Source organism: Solanum pennellii, chromosome 5 (genome assembly GCF_001406875.1).
Source record: "Solanum pennellii chromosome 5, SPENNV200".
Taxonomy (NCBI): Eukaryota; Viridiplantae; Streptophyta; class Magnoliopsida; order Solanales; family Solanaceae; genus Solanum; species Solanum pennellii.
This window is the reverse complement of record NC_028641.1, coordinates 48096225-48105439: the sequence shown is the minus strand read 5'-3', so window position 1 is coordinate 48105439 and position 9215 is coordinate 48096225. Positions and strand designations below refer to the sequence as shown.

General features: G+C 33.2%; 1 long non-coding RNA gene across 2 annotated transcripts; it reads left to right on the top strand.

Moving 5' to 3' along the window:
* The first annotated feature begins 4614 nt into the window (after nt 1-4614).
* LOC107018917 lies at nt 4615-6955 on the top strand. Of its 2 annotated transcripts, none has more exons than XR_001456696.2 (2): nt 4615-6658; nt 6742-6955. It is a non-coding gene; the product is annotated as an uncharacterized LOC107018917 (long non-coding RNA). The 2 variants fall into 2 exon arrangements; XR_001456695.2 differs by having other exon boundaries at nt 4617-6658; nt 6747-6955.
* Nucleotides 6956-9215: the final 2260 nt, after the last annotated feature.

Here is a 9215-nt window from a genome sequence, read left to right as displayed (position 1 = left end):
CCAAACGGTCTGCGGTGGTATTTCGACATTAAGAAGTACTTAAAGATTGAGATTTATCGTGAGAATGTCATATTCAACCAGAAGAAGTCGTATGCCGAATGAGCCTCAACTTCTTTCTAAGTGGGGCACTTCTTTATAGGAGGACTCCAGATTTAGGTCTTCTCAGATGCGTTGCTGCTGAAGCTACAAAGCTTCTGGAACAAATACATGTTGGAGTTTGTCGCATGCACAGGAGTGGACTCACTCTACCAAGGAAGATCCTTCAATCCGGTTATTTGTGGATGATTGTGGAGCACTACTGTTGCAAGTTCATGTAGAAATGTCATAAATGTCAAGTTCATGATGATTTGATTCGGGTGTCGCCTCACAAACTCAATGTTGTGAGTTCTCCTTGGAGATTTGTAATTTGGGGCATGGATGTTATCGGTCCAATGGAGTCATCCGCCTCTAACGGACACAGATTCATTTTGGTAGCCATTGATTACTTTACCAAGTAGGTGGAAGCAACTTATTAAAAATCTATGACCAAGAAAGTTGTAGTTGAGTTTGTCTGCAATAATCTAATATGCAGGTTCTGAGTACCGGAATCCATCATTACTGATAATGGTGTGTACCTCAACAGTCACTTGATGAGAGATTTAAGTGAGCAGTTCAATATTACTCACCGAAACTCAATCGCTTATCGTCCTCAAATGAATGGAGTTGTAGAGGCCGCCGACAAGAACATCAAGAAGATTTTGAGAAAAATGATTGACAATCACCGAGGTTGACATGAGATGTTGTCATATGCTTGTTGGACTATCGAATGACTATTAGGACGTCGATTGGATCTACTCCATACTTGCTAGTATATGGAATAGAAGCAGTCATACCTGCTAAAGTTGAGACACCTTCTTTGAGAATCATTCAAGAAGTGGAGTTAAGTAATGATGGGTAGATCCGTAAGCGTATTGATCAGTTAACATTGATTGAGGATAAGAGAATGATTGTTGTCTGTCATGGTCAACTATATCTACAAAGAATGATTCGCGCTTTCCATAAGAGAGTCAGAGCCAGAATTTTTGAAATTGGTCATTTAGTCCTTAAGCGCATTTTTCCTCATCAGGATGAGTACAGAAAGAAGTTTTTACCGAATTGGCAAGGATCTTACATGGTTTTCAATATGGAGGTGCTTTTATCCTATCGGAGATGGATGGCACTGAATGTCTAAAAGAGATCAACTCAGATGTTGTCAAAAGATATTATGTGTGAAGCTTTGATTTCTGTTTTTATCATTTTTTTGTAAGTGTTCTATTTTCTTAGAATCATTTTTTTTAGTACCCCATCCCTCCTACAACGAACTACGTATGACCGGAATTCTCAAGAATGAGATACGTAGGTGGACTATGTCGGCCTCGGTCACCCCATTTATCCCTTTTAATATTTCTTTGTAACGAACTACGTATGACCTAAATTCTCAAGAATGAGATACGTAGGCGGCCTATGTCTGCCTAGGGTCACACCATTTATCCCTTTTAACATTTCTTTGTATTTGAACTACGTTCGACCTGAATTCTCGAGAATGACATATGCAGGCAGCCTATGTCGACCTTGGTCAGTTTCTTTGTAAATTTCTTACTTTTGTTAATCTCTAAGGAGGAACTATGTTTGACCTGATTCCTGCCTCAAGGGGATACGTAGGCGCCTCAAGGGGATACGTAGGTGCCACAACGGTTCGGTCATATCTCCCGTAAGATTTCTATTCCTATTTATAATAGAAACTGGGACAGAATTTTTGAGGCGACTCAAAAATTCTCGAGAAGAAGATTTTTCCTCCACAAGTCGAGAGTGAAATTAATTTGAGATTTTAAAGTGGGACAGAATTTTTGAGAAATTCTCAAAAGTTCCGTTATCTGCTCACCAACGATTAAGGATGAACTATGACAAGTTAATTGGGACAGAAATTTTGAAGATGGCCTCAAAATTTTGATAGATTTTATCGACAATTTAGAGCAACATTGAATACTTCCCAACAAGTAATCAGATAGACCTCGATACATCAACCTCAAAGGTGTTTACTAAGCTTGACGTGACATGACATTTGGCAGCGATCTTTTCCAAATATTTACTTTTTGAAAATCTATCTTTTTTTAAACTTTCCTTCATGTTTAAATTATTTTTTGCATAAAAATATTTTGTCCTCTCTATCAAGAGGCGGGAGATCAGAAAATCAACCAGAGATAGCAAGACAAAGAGTAGACGACCGAAGAGATCGACACATATCAGTTCATTTTAAAATTAAAAATTTTTCTAAATGGATGCCGATTATTTCATTTAATTACCAACAAGGTGAAGTCCATAATGAACGTGCAACTATGTTCAAAGATGGAACAAATGAAAATCTAGACGAAAGACATTTTAATATTTTTCCTAAATTAAGGATACCTGAAGGTCGTTATCTGCACCATATTATCATACTAGATAATATCACTACTCGGAGGGACATTTGTTTGTATTGTCGATTGAGATGATACATTACTCGGGGGATTAATTTTACTATATTGTCAATTAAGATGATATCACCATCCAGAAAGTGTCTAGAAGATCACCATGTTGCTCGAATAAGCACTATCTTCGTTTGGTACAAGGGATGATATCAAGAGGAAGAATTCATGCATAGAAAGAGAAAAAATTCATGCATCGCGGTAAAGAGATTTCATGCATCGTGGGAAAGGGATTGATTTCATAGAAAGAAAAGGAATCATGCATAGCAAGATAAGTAAGTCATGCATAGCAGGAAGGAAATGTCATGCATCGCGGGGAAAAAGAAGTAATGCGTTGCAAGAGAAGAAAGTCATAAATAGCAAGAGAAAGATGTCATGCATTGTAAGGAAATAGATCCATGCATGAAAAGGAATCATGCATAGCAAGAGAAAGAAGTCATGCATCATCGTGGGAAAGGGAATCATTGCATAGCAAGAGAAGGAAGTCATGCATTGCGGCAAAGAAATCAATGCATTGCAAGAGAAGGAAGTCATGCATCATGGATAAGATTCATGCATAGTAACAAAAAGGATCATGCGTAGCAAGAGAAGGAAGTCATGTATCGTGGGAAAGAAGTCATGCATTGCAAGAGAAGAAAGTCATGCATAGCAAGAGAAAGATGTCATGCATTGCAAGAAAAGAGATTCATGCATAGCAAGAAAAGGAAGCATGCATATCAAGAGAAAAAGGTCATGCATCGCAATAGAAGAAGTTATGCATCGCAAGAAAAGATTTACCAATCAGGAGAAGACTACATCAAGAGAATCATCAAAGACTACATCAAGAGAACTATCAAATATTGCATCAGTCTTTCATTACTTTGACATCAAAGAAAGAGTACATTGAAGATAAAATTGCAAAATGAGACAAAAACTTTATTTTTTTTACGTCAGATCCAATGAAGTGGATGACAAATGTTTAAGGAGAGCAATTAAGTGTCAACAAGGTAAAAGACATTGTCTCCCATTTTGAATTGCATTTTTATGCTAACGAGTTTTATCTTAGTCTCTATCGAGAGCATCCAGAAGGATGAATTTTCCAAAAATAAACCACAGGTGTAAACGACATAAAAAAAGGATGCAGAACAACGTGAAACTTTTTCTTTGCACCGAATTGGGACATAGTCAAGATAGAGTGTCAAACTCTTCAGATGCTAGAGGAGTGACTTCCACCACAATCAAACTACACTCCTATTTGAAAGCATGTGGGTTTTTTGTTAGGTTTTTGAGTTTCAGTTTTGCATTCGAAAATTTTTGTATCGACCAACGCATTGTTCCAATTGGAGTAACATACACCAAGAGCTTTGAAAATTATGTCCATGTAAGTTCTTAATTATGGGTGTGAAGCGCTCCACATTCATGGCTAAAAAGTTTCAAGCCTTTTTTTTCATACTCAACTTACTTTGTCGCTTGTCCAGCATAATAGATTTCCTTTTCAACCGATTGAGATAAACTACAATCAGTCTGATTCCCTAAGTTGAGAGATATGTGGGTACAATCGATGTCGAAACTCGGCCATGTTTCAACATTTTCTCTTGAAATCCTATTCTCGAGCATTCCGATCTCTTCATAATTCGATATCGGAATAGCTTTTGTATTCTTTCAAATCGTGCATATTGAACTACAAGTGGACTGAATTCTTATGTAACCTGAGATATATAGGAAACCCATTTTCAGGGTTCGACCATAATTCCTAACGTCCGTACCAAAATCTTTTTCAGAAAGATGAAAATCTGGTCGGTCAAAATTGAATTTGTTAATTTCATTTGCCTCGGATTTCTTTCGTCAATCCAAATAAAACGAGGGACAGTTGTTGGCACCCAATTTTGGACCTCCATAATACACATTAATCATCGATTTCTTAAATTCTTAACAATTTAAAATAATCAACTATTTTATTTTGTTAGAAATAAGAAAAAATTATTAATTAATATTGATTCATCTTATTTATTTATTTTAACCGAATTCACCAAGTAAATTCAATTTGGCTAATTTACTGATTCTAAAGACAAAGTTTTGGGCCATTTTTGAATTTCAATAGACCAAGTTCAATTTTTCAACCACTCCAGCCCACCAAATTTCCACTCTTAATTCCAATTCAAACCTCCAGGCATCCCACTCTCGAAATACCCTGACCGGACCCACTTCTCTATCCTAGCGAATTAAACTCATCAGTGAAGAGAGACCCAAAAGCAGTAGTTAGCACGTCCTCAAACGCTAAACCCAGAAACAACGTCTTAATAATCAGTCAAACGACAATGGCGATGGAGCGCAACGATAGTGACGATTCCAACGGTGTCCGCAATTGTGCCTCACTCGTGTCAATTTACACGGCGAGTTCACGCCTAACGCGAAACTTGTACGTCCTTCTTAATCCTGTACGATCTCATAACTTTCTTCCGTGTTTCTAGATTTCGTTTCCCTGCAAAAGTTGCGTCAACCGTCCTTGACTCGCGTGGATGGGCACCACGTTGAGTGCAAGGACGAATAGGTTGATCAAGGTCGCCCGCGTCTCTTTCACCTTTATGGATATGGATGGAAGTCCGGATTTCTTTGTACAAGTCCAGCTTTTTCCGTCCGTGGAAACAAATTTGAATTTGAAATAGGTTGGGGGATTCTCGATTTTGTCCTTGCCCCCACCTGAAATTCTTCATCCCCCCCAAACGAACCCTAATTTTCCCCCTATAAATACTTCCTTTCTTTTAATTTGTAGGTGGGAGAAAAATTGTTGGAATTTTTAGTGTGAGAATTTTGAGTTGGAAAATTCGAACTGATAAAGATAATAGGTTAGGCAATTAGTCATAAAAAATACATACGAGATACTCTCTTGAAAGAGAGGAGGTTTGTGTTTAATCTATCGTGTTCGAAGTCGTGTTTAGGTGGTTAGAGTTGTGCTCGTCCCTGCTCGTCAGGTCCCTTTCGCTGCACAACAAGAGGTAATTTCTTCCTTCATCTATGTTTCACTGGTTTGTTCCTTTATTAGACTCTCGTTCTTTTGGGTTTAGTTGTAATTAGTTATTTGCTCACTGATTTGTTTAGTTTTGTGCAACTTAGATATTTCTTGGGGTTGATAGTTCATTTGTGCAATGTGATTGTATTTTAACGTTGATTATGCCTATATAAATGGGATAATAAGAGAGGTTGTATTCCTTGTTCATTAAATGTGACAACTCTATTTTCATGCCGTTTGTTCTAGTAAAAGACTGATTGTGTGTGTGTCGTTAAACCCGTCCCAACATGAGGTTTTGTCTATTTCTAGTTCTCTGTTCGCCTTAGTCTATGTGTTTTTGTCTTACTTTATTAATATCGTCTTGGTGAATTTGTCCATGAGAAGCTTTTCATTTCCATTTCTAGTATTGCATAAGTAATTTTTGTTATTCTGCTTAACTGTTTGAGGGCATCAACAAGTGTTCATCTTTAGCTCATAATTGGAGTTCACTGTTGATCAAAATAGAAAGGTTATTTATGTATATTATTTTGTGGCGATGAATTAAGTGTTTGATCACTACGGTTTGTTTTTTCCTGTATTTTCAGTTATGAAGTTAAGTCACATTGGTTCATGTGATGAGAAGCATGCTTTGGCTCATTAATTATCTACTGCTTAATGTTGTATTTGCCCCCCTTTAATGCTCATTCTTGCCTTATTGCTATTTTTATGATTGATTTTTTCCAAATTATGTAGTTGCTAGTTGTTTATGGTCTAGTCGTTATATTTTTTTTCTTGGAAACTTTAAGTAAGATATTGAATTATTTATTATTGGGGTTTTAAATCTGTGTAATTTTGATTATAGCTTTTAGCAGTCTAGAGTCTTTGAAAAAAATATTTGTGTCAATTTAAGGCCTTTTCATGATCTGCTTAGTTTTATTATGGCATCCAAAACTGAAGTATAGTAGTGTATAAGTTCAATTTACTTGACACTTTCTAGTATTAAATTATGATCTGTTACTTACTGTATTATTCTTTTTTTGCATGTAAAATTTGTACGGGTCTTATGAACTCCACCATCGCATTTTTTCTTGGGCCATGGAGTCCCAACTTATTTCTTTCATCAAGTCAGTCAACCAAAATCAACGAACAGGTTTTAGAGTCAAAAGAGCATGAATCAAATCAAAGAAATTAAAAGATTGGGCCAAAGGTTCACTCATTATTCAAGAAATTTGTATTTTGTTTCTTTGGCGTAAGCCCCTTTGTTTTACTTATCTATTATTATCTTGTTAGTATAGGACAAGTGGAAGGTGGGCTTAAGGCTCAAAGAAATCAAGCTCGAAAGACTAGTCTAGGACATGTGCTAAAATTTGGGCCTTTGGACCCAAAACTGAAAGTAGGCCCAAGTCTTGGCCCAGGCGGACAGATCTGAACTTGGTCTCATATCTTCTTTTCCTATCTCATTTATTTGTTATTATGCGTTTATTTAATTTTAAGATTCCGAAAATTCAACTCCCATAAAGATAATCATTTTTTAATTAAAAAATTTTAAATCAAGTAAATGTTTTACTTTCACTTATCTTTTAAACCTTAGCCAAATATTTTAGTTGTTGGATAACCAAATTAGTGGGTGTATTAGATGTCTTAAAACCCTTCATAAAACACTAATAAGAACCCCGACCCTCCTTAAATGATTTCAATTGATTTTCGGTTTTAATCTTTTGAAAATCGTTTCTTAATTTTACTTTAAGAATTAAGTGACAGCTCTAAATCAATCTAAATAATCATAATTATTATTTTTAAATAAAACAAGTATCCAGTGCAAAATAAAATGTTATTACTATAGATGATTAATATTTCCTAAAAGACATATGAACTTATTTAGGCTTTAAAGCACACGTTTAATTATATTTTAATAAAATTAGGAGTCGGGTTACTTCACTAATCAAAAAAAGAAGGATTCTTTTCATTTTAATTGTTTGTTATACTTTTTTAGTCCGTTAAAAAAAAATAAGTTTGTTTTTCGTAACTCTTTAATTTTAATTTTTTATGTGACAAGTTTAAGAGCTAAAGATTCAAAAATAATTAGATTTGTTTTAACATAATTTTAAATTAAGATCATAAAATTTAACAAATAATAATTTTTTTAATTTGTTTTAAATCCTAATATGATAAAGAAAGGACGTTGAAATTTACTTACAATAAGCAATACATGATAAACAAGGGAGAACATGGGGTCAAAATAATTTACATAAGAATAAGCAATTCGTGATAAACAAGGGATAACATAGGGTCAAAATATAAATCTCTCTATGTGGCTACAGTTTATTTTAAGACATGCTTATCTTTTTTGATTTTTTCAACGTTGATTTGATTTGTTTGAATTGTAGCAAGTGGTGTCCATGTCTTTGATACACTTTAGATTAAAAAAAAATAAAGAGCTCACGTATAGGAGAACGAAATGCTACGGAAACATGCACTAGCATAAAAAAGAAAAATTACGTAAATGAGTTATAAAAATTTAAAATAATTAGACGTACTAATATTAAATGATATAAAATTTTAAATAATTAGATGTAATAATATTAAATCAGTATATAATCTTTGATACACTTAGATAAAAAATAATCAAAGAGCCCGCATATGGGAGAAGGAAACGCTACGAAAACATGCACTAACATAAAAAGGAAAAACTACGTAAATGAGTTATATAATTTAAAATAATTAGGCATACTAATATTAAATTATATAAAATTTTAAATAATTAGACGTAATAATATTAAATCAATATATAGTCTTTTATACACGTAGATAAAAAAAAGTGTAAATTAGGTATATAGCATTTTATGTAGTCATATTCTCAAGTTATGGCATAAGAGTTTGATTTGCATTGTATAACATTTAATATATCAAGTTATAGCATTTTTTTAAAAAGAAAATAATATTAATTTTAAATAATTAAAAATAGATAGTAAAATAAAAAAAATGGATAAATTAATGTTAGATAGTGTGATGAGTGAAATTAGTTATTATTAATTATTGGTAACTAATTAGCATATTTTAAGGGATTTGAACATAAAAGTCTCCATTTAGTTTTAATGATAATAAGTTATGATTTAAATCCTTAAAATACTCTAATATGTTATTTTCTTTCCTTAAACGTGCAGTGTTTGTTTTTTTTCAGAATTGAGTATTATTTTGATATTTGAATATTGTCATATTTTTTTTTATTTTTAAAAAAATTCTTAAAATTTGACGTTGAAAACGATTAGATTTGATTTGATGGAGAACATTGTGTCAATATTAATTAAACATGGTGGCAAATGGAATTCATCAGGTTAGTTTTTAATTATGATTTGTTATGTTTTAAGTATAAATTGTTGGTTGTAATTATATTTGTTTTTTTGTTTGTCATGTATTGAATGTTTCTTTTTTTTTTTATTTCTGTTATATTGCAGATGCTGATATGATGTATTTTTTGTGATACAATTACGATGTGTATATGATACCATGAAAAATATTAAGTAATAGTAATTTTCTTTTGATTTGTAATTAAAATGAAGATTGGTGTGATAATTGATTTATGTAGAAAATACAAAAATTTACAGATTTTGAATCATTGTGCAGTTTTATTGTGAAAAAAAATATGAACAAAGTCTAACAATTTGTATTAATATTTTTTGAAAGTTATATGCAATGTGAATTTTTGGTAAAAGTCACTCCATATTATATTTAAATTGTCAGGTGATAAAATTTTGTATATTGAT